The sequence below is a fragment of the Somniosus microcephalus genome, chromosome 25, assembly GCF_052327205.1.
Source record: "Somniosus microcephalus isolate GS21.2 chromosome 25, FLI_Smic_1.0, whole genome shotgun sequence".
In the NCBI taxonomy this organism is placed as follows: Eukaryota; Metazoa; Chordata; class Chondrichthyes; order Squaliformes; family Somniosidae; genus Somniosus; species Somniosus microcephalus.
In genome coordinates, this window is record NC_141011.1 from 53,522,777 (window position 1) to 53,544,376 (window position 21,600).

The 21,600-nt window shown below is 45.3% G+C and overlaps 7 non-coding genes across 7 annotated transcripts; all 7 read right to left on the bottom strand.

Annotated features, from left to right (window-relative positions):
• Positions 1–1,646: 1,646 nt before the first annotated feature.
• On the bottom strand, positions 1,647–1,810 carry LOC147100842 (U1 spliceosomal RNA). Its single transcript, XR_015073647.1, has one exon. It is a non-coding gene; the product is annotated as a U1 spliceosomal RNA (small nuclear RNA).
• Positions 1,811–4,817: 3,007 nt separating this feature from the next.
• On the bottom strand, positions 4,818–4,981 carry LOC147100843 (U1 spliceosomal RNA). The gene has a single exon (XR_015073648.1). It is a non-coding gene; the product is annotated as a U1 spliceosomal RNA (small nuclear RNA).
• Positions 4,982–7,988: 3,007 nt separating this feature from the next.
• LOC147100844 (U1 spliceosomal RNA) lies at positions 7,989–8,152 on the bottom strand. Its single transcript, XR_015073650.1, has one exon. It is a non-coding gene; the product is annotated as a U1 spliceosomal RNA (small nuclear RNA).
• Positions 8,153–11,159: 3,007 nt separating this feature from the next.
• LOC147100845 (U1 spliceosomal RNA) lies at positions 11,160–11,323 on the bottom strand. Its single transcript, XR_015073651.1, has one exon. It is a non-coding gene; the product is annotated as a U1 spliceosomal RNA (small nuclear RNA).
• A 2,350-nt stretch (positions 11,324–13,673) lies between these two features.
• Positions 13,674–13,837, bottom strand: LOC147100846 (U1 spliceosomal RNA). Its single transcript, XR_015073652.1, has one exon. It is a non-coding gene; the product is annotated as a U1 spliceosomal RNA (small nuclear RNA).
• Positions 13,838–16,846: 3,009 nt separating this feature from the next.
• Positions 16,847–17,010, bottom strand: LOC147100847 (U1 spliceosomal RNA). Its single transcript, XR_015073653.1, has one exon. It is a non-coding gene; the product is annotated as a U1 spliceosomal RNA (small nuclear RNA).
• A 2,992-nt stretch (positions 17,011–20,002) lies between these two features.
• Positions 20,003–20,166, bottom strand: LOC147100848 (U1 spliceosomal RNA). Its single transcript, XR_015073654.1, has one exon. It is a non-coding gene; the product is annotated as a U1 spliceosomal RNA (small nuclear RNA).
• Positions 20,167–21,600: the final 1,434 nt, after the last annotated feature.

Genomic DNA, 21,600 nt, shown 5'->3' on the forward strand with positions numbered 1-21,600 from the left:
CCTGCTCTTATTTCTTATTTCTTAACCACATGCCGTCATCCACAAATAAAGTAGTAACAGAAAGGGTTACTTCTCCAAGAACTCTGCTGCCCGTATCCTAAGTCGCACCAAGTCCCATTTACCCATCACCCCCTGTGCTCGCTGACCTGCATTGGCTCATGGTCCAGCAACGCCTCGATTTTTAAATTCTCTTGTTTTCAAATCCCTCCACGGCATCGCCCCCCCTTTCCCTGTAACCTCCTCCAGCCCTGCAACCAATGCACTCTTTAAAGCCGCGTGGAAACGCAGAGCGCTGCAGGTCCCGCGCATCCGGTGAGCCGGCTTTTGAATAGAAAAAACGTGCACGTGCTGAATTTTGAATGGGCCGCACAGCCCGCTGACGGGGCGTGCGGGCCAAAGAAACAAATTAGAGGGACCGTTGCCTACAACCCTCCGAGGTCATATAATAGAACGATTGCAGCACAGAGGGAGGCCATTCGGCCCGTCGAGCCCGTGCCGACTCTCTGCAAGAGCACTTCAGCTAGTCCCACCCCCCTGCCTTTTCCCCGTAGCCCTGCAAATTCTTTTCTTTCAGGTACTTACCCAATTCTCTTCTGAAAGCCACAATTGAATTTGTCTCCAGCACCCTTTCAAGCAGTGATTTCCAGATGCTAACCGCTCGCTGCGTAAGAACATTTTCCCTCATGTCGCCTTTGATCTCTGTGATCATGCAATTTGGGCGTCTTGCGTATCCCCTACTTTATTCGCTCCGCCGGTGGCGGGCGTGCTTTCAGCTGCCTAGGCCCTAAACTCTGGAATTCCCTCCCGAAACCTCTCCGCCTCTCTCTCTCTCCTCCTTTCAGACGCTCCTTAAAACCTACCTTTTCGAGCAAGCTTTTGGTCATCTGTCCTAATATCTCCTTGTGCGGCTGGGTGTCAAATTTAGTTTGCTAACACTCCTGTGGAGTGCCTTGGGACGTTTCACTATGTTAAAGACGCTATATAAATACAAGATGATGAGTAAATAAGGATAAACTGTTTCCAGTGTCGGAAGGGTCAGTAACCAGGAGACACAGATTGAAGAAAATTTGCAAAAGAAGCAGAGGCGACAGTAGGATGTTTCCCCGCCTTCCCCACCCCAGCTCGAGGTGACCTAAGGTAAAAAGGTAATTTGGATAATATTTGAAGGTAAAATAATTGCAGGGCTTTGGTGAAAGAAGAGAGGAGTAGGATTAATTGGATAGCCCTTTGAAAGAGCCGGCAGAGACACGATGGGCCGAATGGCCTGGTTGTGTGCTGTATGATTGTTTCTGTAGTGAATAAGGTTGAACATTTTGCCAAAGTGCAGAGTTGGCATGCAGCTTTGAAACATTTTTTGTATGCGGTGTATAATTGTTGATTTTTTGTGGAAAATGTGTAATTTCTTAGTAGTAAGGATGAATATAACTGTGAGTGTAAAGATGAAATGAAATGTGAGCGTTAGGATGGGTTATGATGCGATTTGAATAGGCCATTATGCAGAGTTGTATTGTGTCACAGCTCCCTGTGTTGGGAATAAAGCGCAGTTAGAATTGAAAACAAAGCAAACGATATATATAACGGTATATATATTTGACAGCTTAGTTGAAAAGAGAATGCTGTTGAAATTCTATTTTTTATTGTAAAGCCAGGGGAGAGCGCGAACGCAGTCCCCCACTACCACAAATTTTGCAGTCGAGTATCCCGCATTTGGGGACATCGCAGGCGTCAGCACACCCGAAGTGCAATGGGCTAGCCTCGTCCTGGGAGAACCACCTTCTTGATCATGGTGTCTCCCCTGCCAGGTAAGTATGCTTTCCAGCTGCCCACACTGCCTCGCCACATCATTCACTGCCTCTTACCGTCTCAACGACTCCTTTTTTAAAATCACAATGTCCCTTCATTCAGAAAGTGCTGCTGTTTTCTCATGTCGATTCTGCTAAAATATTGCAATATATAATGATATACCCTTTGACAAAACGCTGCAATAATACAGAGCCGGCCATGCATATTTGCAAATTGCCCTTAAAAGGAAACGAACGCTCCCTCAGTAACTGTCCTTCAGGCCACGGAAAGTTTTCTGGAAATAAATCTCTCCTTATATTTATTGCATCTGAAGTAAATGTTTGTCATATCTTCATATGAACAATAATTCGGAATCTGATGTCTTTGAAAAAGCAATTTTCAAGTTTTGCCCATAAAGACCGATAAGAGACATAGTGAGGTTCTGGCCCATCAAGTCTTCATCACTTGTCACATTCACTCACTGTGGTTGAAATATTTCACCAACAAACCCACCTTCATTTCTTTAAGCGGGTTTCACATTTTTTGTCTTATAATAGTCCTGTGAAGGGCCTTGGGACGTTTTTACTACGTTAAAGACGCTATATAAAGACAAGTTGTTGTTGGTGTTGTTGTTGTTTTTGTTTGCAATCTTTCTCACTCTTTTCAGTATGATCATTGTCCTCATAGTGAGTAAATGATATAAGGAAAAGCCACATTAAGAGCTTAAACGCGGAGCTGGGAATTAAATGTTCCTTAATGTTGTTATATGTAAGGGAGACACTGGAAATATTGAGGTACTCGAGCCAACGGTGCAGCAATCCTAACTTCCTCCAGCATGGTCAGTGCTTCCAGTAAGACTTTCTCCTGTTCCGTTTCAGTCATGCCGTAAATCAAAATGATGTCCTGTGGCAGGGAATATCACCAGGACCTTCTAAGAACCGTGGCATTTTCCTTTGCAAACAACATGAGAGGGCTGTCCTACGATGAGAGATTGTGTAGAATGGGCCTATACTCTCGGCAGTTTAGAAGAATGAGAGGTGATCTCATTGAAACATGCAAGATTCTGAAGGGGGTTGGCAGGGTAGATACTGAGAGGTTGTTTCCCCTGGCTGGAGTGTCTAGAACTAGGGGGCATAGTCTCAGGATAAGGGGTAGGCCATTTAAGACCGAGATGAGGAGGAATTTCTTCACTCAGAAGCTTGTGAACCTTTGGAGTTCTCTGCCCCAGAGGGCTGTGAATGCCGAGTCTTTGGGTATATTCAAGGCTGAGATTGATAGATTTTTGGACTCTAGGGTTATGGAGATCGAGCGGGAAAGTGGAGTTGAGGTCGATGACCGGCCATGATCTTATTGAATGGCGGAGCCGGCTCGAGGGGCCGCATGGCCTACTCCTGCTCTTATTTCTTATTTCTTAACCACATGCCGTCATCCACAAATAAAGAAGTAACAGAAAGGGTTACTTCTCCAAGAACTCTGCTGCCCGTATCCTAAGTCGCACCAAGTCCCATTTACCCATCACCCCCTGTGCTCGCTGACCTGCATTGGCTCATGGTCCAGCAACGCCTCGATTTTTAAATTCTCTTGTTTTCAAATCCCTCCACGGCATCGCCCCCCCCTTTCCCTGTAACCTCCTCCAGCCCTGCAACCAATGCACTCTTTAAAGCCGCGTGGAAACGCAGAGCGCTGCAGGTCCCGCGCATCCGGTGAGCTGGCTTTTGAATAGAAAAAACGTGCACGTGCTGAATTTTGAATGGGCCGCACAGCCCGTTGACGGGGCGTGCGGGCCAAAGAAACAAATTAGAGGGACCGTTGCCTACAACCCTCCGAGGTCATATAATAGAACGATTGCAGCACAGAGGGAGGCCATTCGGCCCGTCGAGCCCGTGCCGACTCTCTGCAAGAGCACTTCAGCTAGTCCCACCCCCCTGCCTTTTCCCCGTAGCCCTGCAAATTCTTTTCTTTCAGGTACTTACCCAATTCTCTTCTGAAAGCCACAATTGAATTTGTCTCCAGCACCCTTTCAAGCAGTGATTTCCAGATGCTAACCGCTCGCTGCGTAAGAACATTTTCCCTCATGTCGCCTTTGATCTCTGTGATCATGCAATTTGGGCGTCTTGCGTATCCCCTACTTTATTCGCTCTGCCGGTGGCGGGCGTGCTTTCAGCTGCCTAGGCCCTAAACTCTGGAATTCCCTCCCGAAACCTCTCCGCCTCTCTCTCTCTCCTCCTTTCAGACGCTCCTTAAAACCTACCTTTTCGAGCAAGCTTTTGGTCATCTGTCCTAATATCTCCTTGTGCGGCTGGGTGTCAAATTTAGTTTGCTAACACTCCTGTGGAGTGCCTTGGGACGTTTCACTATGTTAAAGACGCTATATAAATACAAGATGATGAGTAAATAAGGATAAACTGTTTCCAGTGTCGGAAGGGTCAGTAACCAGGAGACACAGATTGAAGAAAATTTGCAAAAGAAGCAGAGGCGACAGTAGGATGTTTCCCCGCCTTCCCCACCCCAGCTCGAGGTGACCTAAGGTAAAAAGGTAATTTGGATAATATTTGAAGGTAAAATAATTGCAGGGCTTTGGTGAAAGAAGAGAGGAGTAGGATTAATTGGATAGCCCTTTGAAAGAGCCGGCAGAGACACGATGGGCCGAATGGCCTGGTTGTGTGCTGTATGATTGTTTCTGTAGTGAATAAGGTTGAACATTTTGCCAAAGTGCAGAGTTGGCATGCAGCTTTGAAACATTTTTTGTATGCGGTGTATAATTGTTGATTTTTTGTGGAAAATGTGTAATTTCTTAGTAGTAAGGATGAATATAACTGTGAGTGTAAAGATGAAATGAAATGTGAGCGTTAGGATGGGTTATGATGCGATTTGAATAGGCCATTATGCAGAGTTGTATTGTGTCACAGCTCCCTGTGTTGGGAATAAAGCGCAGTTAGAATTGAAAACAAAGCAAACGATATATATAACGGTATATATTTGACAGCTTAGTTGAAAAGAGAATGCTGTTGAAATTCTATTTTTTATTGTAAAGCCAGGGGAGAGCGCGAACGCAGTCCCCCACTACCACAAATTTTGCAGTCGAGTATCCCGCATTTGGGGACATCGCAGGCGTCAGCACACCCGAAGTGCAATGGGCTAGCCTCGTCCTGGGAGAACCACCTTCTTGATCATGGTGTCTCCCCTGCCAGGTAAGTATGCTTTCCAGCTGCCCACACTGCCTCGCCACATCATTCACTGCCTCTTACCGTCTCAACGACTCCTTTTTTAAAATCACAATGTCCCTTCATTCAGAAAGTGCTGCTGTTTTCTCATGTCGATTCTGCTAAAATATTGCAATATATAATGATATACCCTTTGACAAAACGCTGCAATAATACAGAGCCGGCCATGCATATTTGCAAATTGCCCTTAAAAGGAAACGAACGCTCCCTCAGTAACTGTCCTTCAGGCCACGGAAAGTTTTCTGGAAATAAATCTCTCCTTATATTTATTGCATCTGAAGTAAATGTTTGTCATATCTTCATATGAACAATAATTCGGAATCTGATGTCTTTGAAAAAGCAATTTTCAAGTTTTGCCCATAAAGACCGATAAGAGACATAGTGAGGTTCTGGCCCATCAAGTCTTCATCACTTGTCACATTCACTCACTGTGGTTGAAATATTTCACCAACAAACCCACCTTCATTTCTTTAAGCGGGTTTCACATTTTTTGTCTTATAATAGTCCTGTGAAGGGCCTTGGGACGTTTTTACTACGTTAAAGACGCTATATAAAGACAAGTTGTTGTTGGTGTTGTTGTTGTTTTTGTTTGCAATCTTTCTCACTCTTTTCAGTATGATCATTGTCCTCATAGTGAGTAAATGATATAAGGAAAAGCCACATTAAGAGCTTAAACGCGGAGCTGGGAATTAAATGTTCCTTAATGTTGTTATATGTAAGGGAGACACTGGAAATATTGAGGTACTCGAGCCAACGGTGCAGCAATCCTAACTTCCTCCAGCATGGTCAGTGCTTCCAGTAAGACTTTCTCCTGTTCCGTTTCAGTCATGCCGTAAATCAAAATGATGTCCTGTGGCAGGGAATATCACCAGGACCTTCTAAGAACCGTGGCATTTTCCTTTGCAAACAACATGAGAGGGCTGTCCTACGATGAGAGATTGTGTAGAATGGGCCTATACTCTCGGCAGTTTAGAAGAATGAGAGGTGATCTCATTGAAACATGCAAGATTCTGAAGGGGGTTGGCAGGGTAGATACTGAGAGGTTGTTTCCCCTGGCTGGAGTGTCTAGAACTAGGGGGCATAGTCTCAGGATAAGGGGTAGGCCATTTAAGACCGAGATGAGGAGGAATTTCTTCACTCAGAAGCTTGTGAACCTTTGGAGTTCTCTGCCCCAGAGGGCTGTGAATGCCGAGTCTTTGGGTATATTCAAGGCTGAGATTGATAGATTTTTGGACTCTAGGGTTATGGAGATCGAGCGGGAAAGTGGAGTTGAGGTCGATGACCGGCCATGATCTTATTGAATGGCGGAGCCGGCTCGAGGGGCCGCATGGCCTACTCCTGCTCTTATTTCTTATTTCTTAACCACATGCCGTCATCCACAAATAAAGAAGTAACAGAAAGGGTTACTTCTCCAAGAACTCTGCTGCCCGTATCCTAAGTCGCACCAAGTCCCATTTACCCATCACCCCCTGTGCTCGCTGACCTGCATTGGCTCATGGTCCAGCAACGCCTCGATTTTTAAATTCTCTTGTTTTCAAATCCCTCCACGGCATCGCCCCCCCCTTTCCCTGTAACCTCCTCCAGCCCTGCAACCAATGCACTCTTTAAAGCCGCGTGGAAACGCAGAGCGCTGCAGGTCCCGCGCATCCGGTGAGCCGGCTTTTGAATAGAAAAAACGTGCACGTGCTGAATTTTGAATGGGCCGCACAGCCCGTTGACGGGGCGTGCGGGCCAAAGAAACAAATTAGAGGGACCGTTGCCTACAACCCTCCGAGGTCATATAATAGAACGATTGCAGCACAGAGGGAGGCCATTCGGCCCGTCGAGCCCGTGCCGACTCTCTGCAAGAGCACTTCAGCTAGTCCCACCCCCCTGCCTTTTCCCCGTAGCCCTGCAAATTCTTTTCTTTCAGGTACTTACCCAATTCTCTTCTGAAAGCCACAATTGAATTTGTCTCCAGCACCCTTTCAAGCAGTGATTTCCAGATGCTAACCGCTCGCTGCGTAAGAACATTTTCCCTCATGTCGCCTTTGATCTCTGTGATCATGCAATTTGGGCGTCTTGCGTATCCCCTACTTTATTCGCTCTGCCGGTGGCGGGCGTGCTTTCAGCTGCCTAGGCCCTAAACTCTGGAATTCCCTCCCGAAACCTCTCCGCCTCTCTCTCTCTCCTCCTTTCAGACGCTCCTTAAAACCTACCTTTTCGAGCAAGCTTTTGGTCATCTGTCCTAATATCTCCTTGTGCGGCTGGGTGTCAAATTTAGTTTGCTAACACTCCTGTGGAGTGCCTTGGGACGTTTCACTATGTTAAAGACGCTATATAAATACAAGATGATGAGTAAATAAGGATAAACTGTTTCCAGTGTCGGAAGGGTCAGTAACCAGGAGACACAGATTGAAGAAAATTTGCAAAAGAAGCAGAGGCGACAGTAGGTTGTTTCCCCGCCTTCCCCACCCCAGCTCGAGGTGACCTAAGGTAAAAAGGTAATTTGGATAATATTTGAAGGTAAAATAATTGCAGGGCTTTGGTGAAAGAAGAGAGGAGTAGGATTAATTGGATAGCCCTTTGAAAGAGCCGGCAGAGACACGATGGGCCGAATGGCCTGGTTGTGTGCTGTATGATTGTTTCTGTAGTGAATAAGGTTGAACATTTTGCCAAAGTGCAGAGTTGGCATGCAGCTTTGAAACATTTTTTGTATGCGGTGTATAATTGTTGATTTTTTGTGGAAAATGTGTAATTTCTTAGTAGTAAGGATGAATATAACTGTGAGTGTAAAGATGAAATGAAATGTGAGCGTTAGGATGGGTTATGATGCGATTTGAATAGGCCATTATGCAGAGTTGTATTGTGTCACAGCTCCCTGTGTTGGGAATAAAGCGCAGTTAGAATTGAAAACAAAGCAAACGATATATATAACGGTATATATTTGACAGCTTAGTTGAAAAGAGAATGCTGTTGAAATTCTATTTTTTATTGTAAAGCCAGGGGAGAGCGCGAACGCAGTCCCCCACTACCACAAATTTTGCAGTCGAGTATCCCGCATTTGGGGACATCGCAGGCGTCAGCACACCCGAAGTGCAATGGGCTAGCCTCGTCCTGGGAGAACCACCTTCTTGATCATGGTGTCTCCCCTGCCAGGTAAGTATGCTTTCCAGCTGCACACACTGCCTCGCCACATCATTCACTGCCTCTTACCGTCTCAACGACTCCTTTTTTAAAATCACAATGTCCCTTCATTCAGAAAGTGCTGCTGTTTTCTCATGTCGATTCTGCTAAAATATTGCAATATATAATGATATACCCTTTGACAAAACGCTGCAATAATACAGAGCCGGCCATGCATATTTGCAAATTGCCCTTAAAAGGAAACGAACGCTCCCTCAGTAACTGTCCTTCAGGCCACGGAAAGTTTTCTGGAAATAAATCTCTCCTTATATTTATTGCATCTGAAGTAAATGTTTGTCATATCTTCATATGAACAATAATTCGGAATCTGATGTCTTTGAAAAAGCAATTTTCAAGTTTTGCCCATAAAGACCGATAAGAGACATAGTGAGGTTCTGGCCCATCAAGTCTTCATCACTTGTCACATTCACTCACTGTGGTTGAAATATTTCACCAACAAACCCACCTTCATTTCTTTAAGCGGGTTTCACATTTTTTGTCTTATAATAGTCCTGTGAAGGGCCTTGGGACGTTTTTACTACGTTAAAGACGCTATATAAAGACAAGTTGTTGTTGGTGTTGTTGTTGTTTTTGTTTGCAATCTTTCTCACTCTTTTCAGTATGATCATTGTCCTCATAGTGAGTAAATGATATAAGGAAAAGCCACATTAAGAGCTTAAACGCGGAGCTGGGAATTAAATGTTCCTTAATGTTGTTATATGTAAGGGAGACACTGGAAATATTGAGGTACTCGAGCCAACGGTGCAGCAATCCTAACTTCCTCCAGCATGGTCAGTGCTTCCAGTAAGACTTTCTCCTGTTCCGTTTCAGTCATGCCGTAAATCAAAATGATGTCCTGTGGCAGGGAATATCACCAGGACCTTCTAAGAACCGTGGCATTTTCCTTTGCAAACAACATGAGAGGGCTGTCCTACGATGAGAGATTGTGTAGAATGGGCCTATACTCTCGGCAGTTTAGAAGAATGAGAGGTGATCTCATTGAAACATGCAAGATTCTGAAGGGGGTTGGCAGGGTAGATACTGAGAGGTTGTTTCCCCTGGCTGGAGTGTCTAGAACTAGGGGGCATAGTCTCAGGATAAGGGGTAGGCCATTTAAGACCGAGATGAGGAGGAATTTCTTCACTCAGAAGCTTGTGAACCTTTGGAGTTCTCTGCCCCAGAGGGCTGTGAATGCCGAGTCTTTGGGTATATTCAAGGCTGAGATTGATAGATTTTTGGACTCTAGGGTTATGGAGATCGAGCGGGAAAGTGGAGTTGAGGTCGATGACCGGCCATGATCTTATTGAATGGCGGAGCCGGCTCGAGGGGCCGCATGGCCTACTCCTGCTCTTATTTCTTATTTCTTAACCACATGCCGTCATCCACAAATAAAGAAGTAACAGAAAGGGTTACTTCTCCAAGAACTCTGCTGCCCGTATCCTAAGTCGCACCAAGTCCCATTTACCCATCACCCCCTGTGCTCGCTGACCTGCATTGGCTCATGGTCCAGCAACGCCTCGATTTTTAAATTCTCTTGTTTTCAAATCCCTCCACGGCATCGCCCCCCCCTTTCCCTGTAACCTCCTCCAGCCCTGCAACCAATGCACTCTTTAAAGCCGCGTGGAAACGCAGAGCGCTGCAGGTCCCGCGCATCCGGTGAGCCGGCTTTTGAATAGAAAAAACGTGCACGTGCTGAATTTTGAATGGGCCGCACAGCCCGTTGACGGGGCGTGCGGGCCAAAGAAACAAATTAGAGGGACCGTTGCCTACAACCCTCCGAGGTCATATAATAGAACGATTGCAGCACAGAGGGAGGCCATTCGGCCCGTCGAGCCCGTGCCGACTCTCTGCAAGAGCACTTCAGCTAGTCCCACCCCCCTGCCTTTTCCCCGTAGCCCTGCAAATTCTTTTCTTTCAGGTACTTACCCAATTCTCTTCTGAAAGCCACAATTGAATTTGTCTCCAGCACCCTTTCAAGCAGTGATTTCCAGATGCTAACCGCTCGCTGCGTAAGAACATTTTCCCTCATGTCGCCTTTGATCTCTGTGATCATGCAATTTGGGCGTCTTGCGTATCCCCTACTTTATTCGCTCTGCCGGTGGCGGGCGTGCTTTCAGCTGCCTAGGCCCTAAACTCTGGAATTCCCTCCCGAAACCTCTCCGCCTCTCTCTCTCTCCTCCTTTCAGACGCTCCTTAAAACCTACCTTTTCGAGCAAGCTTTTGGTCATCTGTCCTAATATCTCCTTGTGCGGCTGGGTGTCAAATTTAGTTTGCTAACACTCCTGTGGAGTGCCTTGGGACGTTTCACTATGTTAAAGACGCTATATAAATACAAGATGATGAGTAAATAAGGATAAACTGTTTCCAGTGTCGGAAGGGTCAGTAACCAGGAGACACAGATTGAAGAAAATTTGCAAAAGAAGCAGAGGCGACAGTAGGTTGTTTCCCCGCCTTCCCCACCCCAGCTCGAGGTGACCTAAGGTAAAAAGGTAATTTGGATAATATTTGAAGGTAAAATAATTGCAGGGCTTTGGTGAAAGAAGAGAGGAGTAGGATTAATTGGATAGCCCTTTGAAAGAGCCGGCAGAGACACGATGGGCCGAATGGCCTGGTTGTGTGCTGTATGATTGTTTCTGTAGTGAATAAGGTTGAACATTTTGCCAAAGTGCAGAGTTGGCATGCAGCTTTGAAACATTTTTTGTATGCGGTGTATAATTGTTGATTTTTTGTGGAAAATGTGTAATTTCTTAGTAGTAAGGATGAATATAACTGTGAGTGTAAAGATGAAATGAAATGTGAGCGTTAGGATGGGTTATGATGCGATTTGAATAGGCCATTATGCAGAGTTGTATTGTGTCACAGCTCCCTGTGTTGGGAATAAAGCGCAGTTAGAATTGAAAACAAAGCAAACGATATATATAACGGTATATATTTGACAGCTTAGTTGAAAAGAGAATGCTGTTGAAATTCTATTTTTTATTGTAAAGCCAGGGGAGAGCGCGAACGCAGTCCCCCACTACCACAAATTTTGCAGTCGAGTATCCCGCATTTGGGGACATCGCAGGCGTCAGCACACCCGAAGTGCAATGGGCTAGCCTCGTCCTGGGAGAACCACCTTCTTGATCATGGTGTCTCCCCTGCCAGGTAAGTATGCTTTCCAGCTGCACACACTGCCTCGCCACATCATTCACTGCCTCTTACTGTCTCAACGACTCCTTTTTTAAAATCACAATGTCCCTTCATTCAGAAAGTGCTGCTGTTTTCTCATGTCGATTCTGCTAAAATATTGCAATATATAATGATATACCCTTTGACAAAACGCTGCAATAATACAGAGCCGGCCATGCATATTTGCAAATTGCCCTTAAAAGGAAACGAACGCTCCCTCAGTAACTGTCCTTCAGGCCACGGAAAGTTTTCTGGAAATAAATCTCTCCTTATATTTATTGCATCTGAAGTAAATGTTTGTCATATCTTCATATGAACAATAATTCGGAATCTGATGTCTTTGAAAAAGCAATTTTCAAGTTTTGCCCATAAAGACCGATAAGAGACATAGTGAGGTTCTGGCCCATCAAGTCTTCATCACTTGTCACATTCACTCACTGTGGTTGAAATATTTCACCAACAAACCCACCTTCATTTCTTTAAGCGGGTTTCACATTTTTTGTCTTATAATAGTCCTGTGAAGGGCCTTGGGACGTTTTTACTACGTTAAAGACGCTATATAAAGACAAGTTGTTGTTGGTGTTGTTGTTGTTTTTGTTTGCAATCTTTCTCACTCTTTTCAGTATGATCATTGTCCTCATAGTGAGTAAATGATATAAGGAAAAGCCACATTAAGAGCTTAAACGCGGAGCTGGGAATTAAATGTTCCTTAATGTTGTTATATGTAAGGGAGACACTGGAAATATTGAGGTACTCGAGCCAACGGTGCAGCAATCCTAACTTCCTCCAGCATGGTCAGTGCTTCCAGTAAGACTTTCTCCTGTTCCGTTTCAGTCATGCCGTAAATCAAAATGATGTCCTGTGGCAGGGAATATCACCAGGACCTTCTAAGAACCGTGGCATTTTCCTTTGCAAACAACATGAGAGGGCTGTCCTACGATGAGAGATTGTGTAGAATGGGCCTATACTCTCGGCAGTTTAGAAGAATGAGAGGTGATCTCATTGAAGGGGGTTGGCAGGGTAGATACTGAGAGGTTGTTTCCCCTGGCTGGAGTGTCTAGAACTAGGGGGCATAGTCTCAGGATAAGGGGTAGGCCATTTAAGACCGAGATGAGGAGGAATTTCTTCACTCAGAAGGTTGTGAACCTTTGGAGTTCTCTGCCCCAGAGGGCTGTGAATGCCGAGTCTTTGGGTATATTCAAGGCTGAGATTGATAGATTTTTGGACTCTAGGGTTATGGAGATCGAGCGGGAAAGTGGAGTTGAGGTCGATGACCGGCCATGATCTTATTGAATGGCGGAGCCGGCTCGAGGGGCCGCATGGCCTACTCCTGCTCTTATTTCTTATTTCTTAACCACATGCCGTCATCCACAAATAAAGAAGTAACAGAAAGGGTTACTTCTCCAAGAACTCTGCTGCCCGTATCCTAAGTCGCACCAAGTCCCATTTACCCATCACCCCCTGTGCTCGCTGACCTGCATTGGCTCATGGTCCAGCAACGCCTCGATTTTTAAATTCTCTTGTTTTCAAATCCCTCCACGGCATCGCCCCCCCCCCTTTCCCTGTAACCTCCTCCAGCCCTGCAACCAATGCACTCTTTAAAGCCGCGTGGAAACGCAGAGTGCTGCAGGTCCCGCGCATCCGGTGAGCCGGCTTTTGAATAGAAAAAACGTGCACGTGCTGAATTTTGAATGGGCCGCACAGCCCGTTGACGGGGCGTGCGGGCCAAAGAAACAAATTAGAGGGACCGTTGCCTACAACCCTCCGAGGTCATATAATAGAACGATTGCAGCACAGAGGGAGGCCATTCGGCCCGTCGAGCCCGTGCCGACTCTCTGCAAGAGCACTTCAGCTAGTCCCACCCCCCTGCCTTTTCCCCGTAGCCCTGCAAATTCTTTTCTTTCAGGTACTTACCCAATTCTTTTCTGAAAGCCACAATTGAATTTGTCTCCAGCACCCTTTCAAGCAGTGATTTCCAGATGCTAACCGCTCGCTGCGTAAGAACATTTTCCCTCATGTCGCCTTTGATCTCTGTGATCATGCAATTTGCGGTGTATAATTGTTGATTTTTTGTGGAAAATGTGTAATTTCTTAGTAGTAAGGATGAATATAACTGTGAGTGTAAAGATGAAATGAAATGTGAGCGTTAGGATGGGTTATGATGCGATTTGAATAGGCCATTATGCAGAGTTGTATTGTGTCACAGCTCCCTGTGTTGGGAATAAAGCGCAGTTAGAATTGAAAACAAAGCAAACGATATATATAACGGTATATATATTTGACAGCTTAGTTGAAAAGAGAATGCTGTTGAAATTCTATTTTTTATTGTAAAGCCAGGGGAGAGCGCGAACGCAGTCCCCCACTACCACAAATTTTGCAGTCGAGTATCCCGCATTTGGGGACATCGCAGGCGTCAGCACACCCGAAGTGCAATGGGCTAGCCTCGTCCTGGGAGAACCACCTTCTTGATCATGGTGTCTCCCCTGCCAGGTAAGTATGCTTTCCAGCTGCACACACTGCCTCGCCACATCATTCACTGCCTCTTACCGTCTCAACGACTCCTTTTTTAAAATCACAATGTCCCTTCATTCAGAAAGTGCTGCTGTTTTCTCATGTCGATTCTGCTAAAATATTGCAATATATAATGATATACCCTTTGCCAAAACGCTGCAATAATACAGAGCCGGCCATGCATATTTGCATATTGCCCTTAAAAGGAAACGAACGCTCCCTCAGTAACTGTCCTTCAGGCCACGGAAAGTTTTCTGGAAATAAATCTCTCCTTATATTTATTGCATCTGAAGTAAATGTTTGTCATATCTTCATATGAACAATAATTCGGAATCTGATGTCTTTGAAAAAGCAATTTTCAAGTTTTGCCCATAAAGACCGATAAGAGACATAGTGAGGTTGTGGCCCATCAAGTCTTCATCACTTGTCACATTCACTCACTGTGGTTGAAATATTTCACCAACAAACCCACCTTCATTTCTTTAAGCGGGTTTCACATTTTTTGTCTTATAATAGTCCTGTGAAGGGCCTTGGGACGTTTTTACTACGTTAAAGACGCTATATAAAGACAAGTTGTTGTTGGTGTTGTTGTTGTTTTTGTTTGCAATCTTTCTCACTCTTTTCAGTATGATCATTGTCCTCATAGTGAGTAAATGATATAAGGAAAAGCCACATTAAGAGCTTAAACGCGGAGCTGGGAATTAAATGTTCCTTAATGTTGTTATATGTAAGGGAGACACTGGAAATATTGAGGTACTCGAGCCAACGGTGCAGCAATCCTAACTTCCTCCAGCATGGTCAGTGCTTCCAGTAAGACTTTCTCCTGTTCCGTTTCAGTCATGCCGTAAATCAAAATGATGTCCTGTGGCAGGGAATATCACCAGGACCTTCTAAGAACCGTGGCATTTTCCTTTGCAAACAACATGAGAGGGCTGTCCTACGATGAGAGATTGTGTAGAATGGGCCTATACTCTCGGCAGTTTAGAAGAATGAGAGGTGATCTCATTGAAACATGCAAGATTCTGAAGGGGGTTGGCAGGGTAGATACTGAGAGGTTGTTTCCCCTGGCTGGAGTGTCTAGAACTAGGGGGCATAGTCTCAGGATAAGGGGTAGGCCATTTAAGACCGAGATGAGGAGGAATTTCTTCACTCAGAAGCTTGTGAACCTTTGGAGTTCTCTGCCCCAGAGGGCTGTGAATGCCGAGTCTTTGGGTATATTCAAGGCTGAGATTGATAGATTTTTGGACTCTAGGGTTATGGAGATCGAGCGGGAAAGTGGAGTTGAGGTCGATGACCGGCCATGATCTTATTGAATGGCGGAGCCGGCTCGAGGGGCCGCATGGCCTACTCCTGCTCTTATTTCTTATTTCTTAACCACATGCCGTCATCCACAAATAAAGAAGTAACAGAAAGGGTTACTTCTCCAAGAACTCTGCTGCCCGTATCCTAAGTCGCACCAAGTCCCATTTACCCATCACCCCCTGTGCTCGCTGACCTGCATTGGCTCATGGTCCAGCAACGCCTCGATTTTTAAATTCTCTTGTTTTCAAATCCCTCCACGGCATCGCCCCCCCCTTTCCCTGTAACCTCCTCCAGCCCTGCAACCAATGCACTCTTTAAAGCCGCGTGGAAACGCAGAGCGCTGCAGGTCCCGCGCATCCGGTGAGCCGGCTTTTGAATAGAAAAAACGTGCACGTGCTGAATTTTGAATGGGCCGCACAGCCCGCTGACGGGGCGTGCGGGCCAAAGAAACAAATTAGAGGGACCGTTGCCTACAACCCTCCGAGGTCATATAATAGAACGATTGCAGCACAGAGGGAGGCCATTCGGCCCGTCGAGCCCGTGCCGACTCTCTGCAAGAGCACTTCAGCTAGTCCCACCCCCCTGCCTTTTCCCCGTAGCCCTGCAAATTCTTTTCTTTCAGGTACTTACCCAATTCTCTTCTGAAAGCCACAATTGAATTTGTCTCCAGCACCCTTTCAAGCAGTGATTTCCAGATGCTAACCGCTCGCTGCGTAAGAACATTTTCCCTCATGTCGCCTTTGATCTCTGTGATCATGCAATTTGGGCGTCTTGCGTATCCCCTACTTTATTCGCTCCGCCGGTGGCGGGCGTGCTTTCAGCTGCCTAGGCCCTAAACTCTGGAATTCCCTCCCGAAACCTCTCCGCCTCTCTCTCTCTCCTCCTTTCAGACGCTCCTTAAAACCTACCTTTTCGAGCAAGCTTTTGGTCATCTGTCCTAATATCTCCTTGTGCGGCTGGGTGTCAAATTTAGTTTGCTAACACTCCTGTGGAGTGCCTTGGGACGTTTCACTATGTTAAAGACGCTATATAAATACAAGATGATGAGTAAATAAGGATAAACTGTTTCCAGTGTCGGAAGGGTCAGTAACCAGGAGACACAGATTGAAGAAAATTTGCAAAAGAAGCAGAGGCGACAGTAGGATGTTTCCCCGCCTTCCCCACCCCAGCTCGAGGTGACCTAAGGTAAAAAGGTAATTTGGATAATATTTGAAGGTAAAATAATTGCAGGGCTTTGGTGAAAGAAGAGAGGAGTAGGATTAATTGGATAGCCCTTTGAAAGAGCCGGCAGAGACACGATGGGCCGAATGGCCTGGTTGTGTGCTGTATGATTGTTTCTGTAGTGAATAAGGTTGAACATTTTGCCAAAGTGCAGAGTTGGCATGCAGCTTTGAAACATTTTTTGTATGCGGTGTATAATTGTTGATTTTTTGTGGAAAATGTGTAATTTCTTAGTAGTAAGGATGAATATAACTGTGAGTGTAAAGATGAAATGAAATGTGAGCGTTAGGATGGGTTATGATGCGATTTGAATAGGCCATTATGCAGAGTTGTATTGTGTCACAGCTCCCTGTGTTGGGAATAAAGCGCAGTTAGAATTGAAAACAAAGCAAACGATATATATAACGGTATATATATTTGACAGCTTAGTTGAAAAGAGAATGCTGTTGAAATTCTATTTTTTATTGTAAAGCCAGGGGAGAGCGCGAACGCAGTCCCCCACTACCACAAATTTTGCAGTCGAGTATCCCGCATTTGGGGACATCGCAGGCGTCAGCACACCCGAAGTGCAATGGGCTAGCCTCGTCCTGGGAGAACCACCTTCTTGATCATGGTGTCTCCCCTGCCAGGTAAGTATGCTTTCCAGCTGCACACACTGCCTCGCCACATCATTCACTGCCTCTTACCGTCTCAACGACTCCTTTTTTAAAATCACAATGTCCCTTCATTCAGAAAGTGCTGCTGTTTTCTCATGTCGATTCTGCTAAAATATTGCAATATATAATGATATACCCTTTGCCAAAACGCTGCAATAATACAGAGCCGGCCATGCATATTTGCATATTGCCCTTAAAAGGAAACGAACGCTCCCTCAGTAACTGTCCTTCAGGCCACGGAAAGTTTTCTGGAAATAAATCTCTCCTTATATTTATTGCATCTGAAGTAAATGTTTGTCATATCTTCATATGAACAATAATTCGGAATCTGATGTCTTTGAAAAAGCAATTTTCAAGTTTTGCCCATAAAGACCGATAAGAGACATAGTGAGGTTCTGGCCCATCAAGTCTTCATCACTTGTCACATTCACTCACTGTGGTTGAAATATTTCACCAACAAACCCACCTTCATTTCTTTAAGCGGGTTTCACATTTTTTGTCTTATAATAGTCCTGTGAAGGGCCTTGGGACGTTTTTACTACGTTAAAGACGCTATATAAAGACAAGTTGTTGTTGGTGTTGTTGTTGTTTTTGTTTGCAATCTTTCTCACTCTTTTCAGTATGATCATTGTCCTCATAGTGAGTAAATGATATAAGGAAAAGCCACATTAAGAGCTTAAACGCGGAGCTGGGAATTAAATGTTCCTTAATGTTGTTATATGTAAGGGAGACACTGGAAATATTGAGGTACTCGAGCCAACGGTGCAGCAATCCTAACTTCCTCCAGCATGGTCAGTGCTTCCAGTAAGACTTTCTCCTGTTCCGTTTCAGTCATGCCGTAAATCAAAATGATGTCCTGTGGCAGGGAATATCACCAGGACCTTCTAAGAACCGTGGCATTTTCCTTTGCAAACAACATGAGAGGGCTGTCCTACGATGAGAGATTGTGTAGAATGGGCCTATACTCTCGGCAGTTTAGAAGAATGAGAGGTGATCTCATTGAAGGGGGTTGGCAGGGTAGATACTGAGAGGTTGTTTCCCCTGGCTGGAGTGTCTAGAACTAGGGGGCATAGTCTCAGGATAAGGGGTAGGCCATTTAAGACCGAGATGAGGAGGAATTTCTTCACTCAGAAGGTTGTGAACCTTTGGAGTTCTCTGCCCCAGAGGGCTGTGAATGCCGAGTCTTTGGGTATATTCAAGGCTGAGATTGATAGATTTTTGGACTCTAGGGTTATGGAGATCGAGCGGGAAAGTGGAGTTGAGGTCGATGACCGGCCATGATCTTATTGAATGGCGGAGCCGGCTCGAGGGGCCGCATGGCCTACTCCTGCTCTTATTTCTTATTTCTTAACCACATGCCGTCATCCACAAATAAAGAAGTAACAGAAAGGGTTACTTCTCCAAGAACTCTGCTGCCCGTATCCTAAGTCGCACCAAGTCCCATTTACCCATCACCCCCTGTGCTCGCTGACCTGCATTGGCTCATGGTCCAGCAACGCCTCGATTTTTAAATTCTCTTGTTTTCAAATCCCTCCACGGCATCGCCCCCCCCTTTCCCTGTAACCTCCTCCAGCCCTGCAACCAATGCACTCTTTAAAGCCGCGTGGAAACGCAGAGCGCTGCAGGTCCCGCGCATCCGGTGAGCCGGCTTTTGAATAGAAAAAACGTGCACGTGCTGAATTTTGAATGGGCCGCACAGCCCGCTGACGGGGCGTGCGGGCCAAAGAAACAAATTAGAGGGACCGTTGCCTACAACCCTCCGAGGTCATATAATAGAACGATTGCAGCACAGAGGGAGGCCATTCGGCCCGTCGAGCCCGTGCCGACTCTCTGCAAGAGCACTTCAGCTAGTCCCACCCCCCTGCCTTTTCCCCGTAGCCCTGCAAATTCTTTTCTTTCAGGTACTTACCCAATTCTCTTCTGAAAGCCACAATTGAATTTGTCTCCAGCACCCTTTCAAGCAGTGATTTCCAGATGCTAACCGCTCGCTGCGTAAGAACATTTTCCCTCATGTCGCCTTTGATCTCTGTGATCATGCAATTTGGGCGTCTTGCGTATCCCCTACTTTATTCGCTCCGCCGGTGGCGGGCGTGCTTTCAGCTGCCTAGGCCCTAAACTCTGGAATTCCCTCCCGAAACCTCTCCGCCTCTCTCTCTCTCCTCCTTTCAGACGCTCCTTAAAACCTACCTTTTCGAGCAAGCTTTTGGTCATCTGTCCTAATATCTCCTTGTGCGGCTGGGTGTCAAATTTAGTTTGCTAACACTCCTGTGGAGTGCCTTGGGACGTTTCACTATGTTAAAGACGCTATATAAATACAAGATGATGAGTAAATAAGGATAAACTGTTTCCAGTGTCGGAAGGGTCAGTAACCAGGAGACACAGATTGAAGAAAATTTGCAAAAGAAGCAGAGGCGACAGTAGGATGTTTCCCCGCCTTCCCCACCCCAGCTCGAGGTGACCTAAGGTAAAAAGGTAATTTGGATAATATTTGAAGGTAAAATAATTGCAGGGCTTTGGTGAAAGAAGAGAGGAGTAGGATTAATTGGATAGCCCTTTGAAAGAGCCGGCAGAGACACGATGGGCCGAATGGCCTGGTTGTGTGCTGTATGATTGTTTCTGTAGTGAATAAGGTTGAACATTTTGCCAAAGTGCAGAGTTGGCATGCAGCTTTGAAACATTTTTTGTATGCGGTGTATAATTGTTGATTTTTTGTGGAAAATGTGTAATTTCTTAGTAGTAAGGATGAATATAACTGTGAGTGTAAAGATGAAATGAAATGTGAGCGTTAGGATGGGTTATGATGCGATTTGAATAGGCCATTATGCAGAGTTGTATTGTGTCACAGCTCCCTGTGTTGGGAATAAAGCGCAGTTAGAATTGAAAACAAAGCAAACGATATATATAACGGTATATATATTTGACAGCTTAGTTGAAAAGAGAATGCTGTTGAAATTCTATTTTTTATTGTAAAGCCAGGGGAGAGCGCGAACGCAGTCCCCCACTACCACAAATTTTGCAGTCGAGTATCCCGCATTTGGGGACATCGCAGGCGTCAGCACACCCGAAGTGCAATGGGCTAGCCTCGTCCTGGGAGAACCACCTTCTTGATCATGGTGTCTCCCCTGCCAGGTAAGTATGCTTTCCAGCTGCACACACTGCCTCGCCACATCATTCACTGCCTCTTACCGTCTCAACGACTCCTTTTTTAAAATCACAATGTCCCTTCATTCAGAAAGTGCTGCTGTTTTCTCATGTCGATTCTGCTAAAATATTGCAATATATAATGATATACCCTTTGCCAAAACGCTGCAATAATACAGAGCCGGCCATGCATATTTGCATATTGCCCTTAAAAGGAAACGAACGCTCCCTCAGTAACTGTCCTTCAGGCCACGGAAAGTTTTCTGGAAATAAATCTCTCCTTATATTTATTGCATCTGAAGTAAATGTTTGTCATATCTTCATATGAACAATAATTCGGAATCTGATGTCTTTGAAAAAGCAATTTTCAAGTTTTGCCCATAAAGACCGATAAGAGACATAGTGAGGTTCTGGCCCATCAAGTCTTCATCACTTGTCACATTCACTCACTGTGGTTGAAATATTTCACCAACAAACCCACCTTCATTTCTTTAAGCGGGTTTCACATTTTTTGTCTTATAATAGTCCTGTGAAGGGCCTTGGGACGTTTTTACTACGTTAAAGACGCTATATAAAGACAAGTTGTTGTTGGTGTTGTTGTTGTTTTTGTTTGCAATCTTTCTCACTCTTTTCAGTATGATCATTGTCCTCATAGTGAGTAAATGATATAAGGAAAAGCCACATTAAGAGCTTAAACGCGGAGCTGGGAATTAAATGTTCCTTAATGTTGTTATATGTAAGGGAGACACTGGAAATATTGAGGTACTCGAGCCAACGGTGCAGCAATCCTAACTTCCTCCAGCATGGTCAGTGCTTCCAGTAAGACTTTCTCCTGTTCCGTTTCAGTCATGCCGTAAATCAAAATGATGTCCTGTGGCAGGGAATATCACCAGGACCTTCTAAGAACCGTGGCATTTTCCTTTGCAAACAACATGAGAGGGCTGTCCTACGATGAGAGATTGTGTAGAATGGGCCTATACTCTCGGCAGTTTAGAAGAATGAGAGGTGATCTCATTGAAACATGCAAGATTCTGAAGGGGGTTGGCAGGGTAGATACTGAGAGGTTGTTTCCCCTGGCTGGAGTGTCTAGAACTAGGGGGCATAGTCTCAGGATAAGGGGTAGGCCATTTAAGACCGAGATGAGGAGGAATTTCTTCACTCAGAAGCTTGTGAACCTTTGGAGTTCTCTGCCCCAGAGGGCTGTGAATGCCGAGTCTTTGGGTATATTCAAGGCTGAGATTGATAGATTTTTGGACTCTAGGGTTATGGAGATCGAGCGGGAAAGTGGAGTTGAGGTCGATGACCGGCCATGATCTTATTGAATGGCGGAGCCGGCTCGAGGGGCCGCATGGCCTACTCCTGCTCTTATTTCTTATTTCTTAACCACATGCCGTCATCCACAAATAAAGAAGTAACAGAAAGGGTTACTT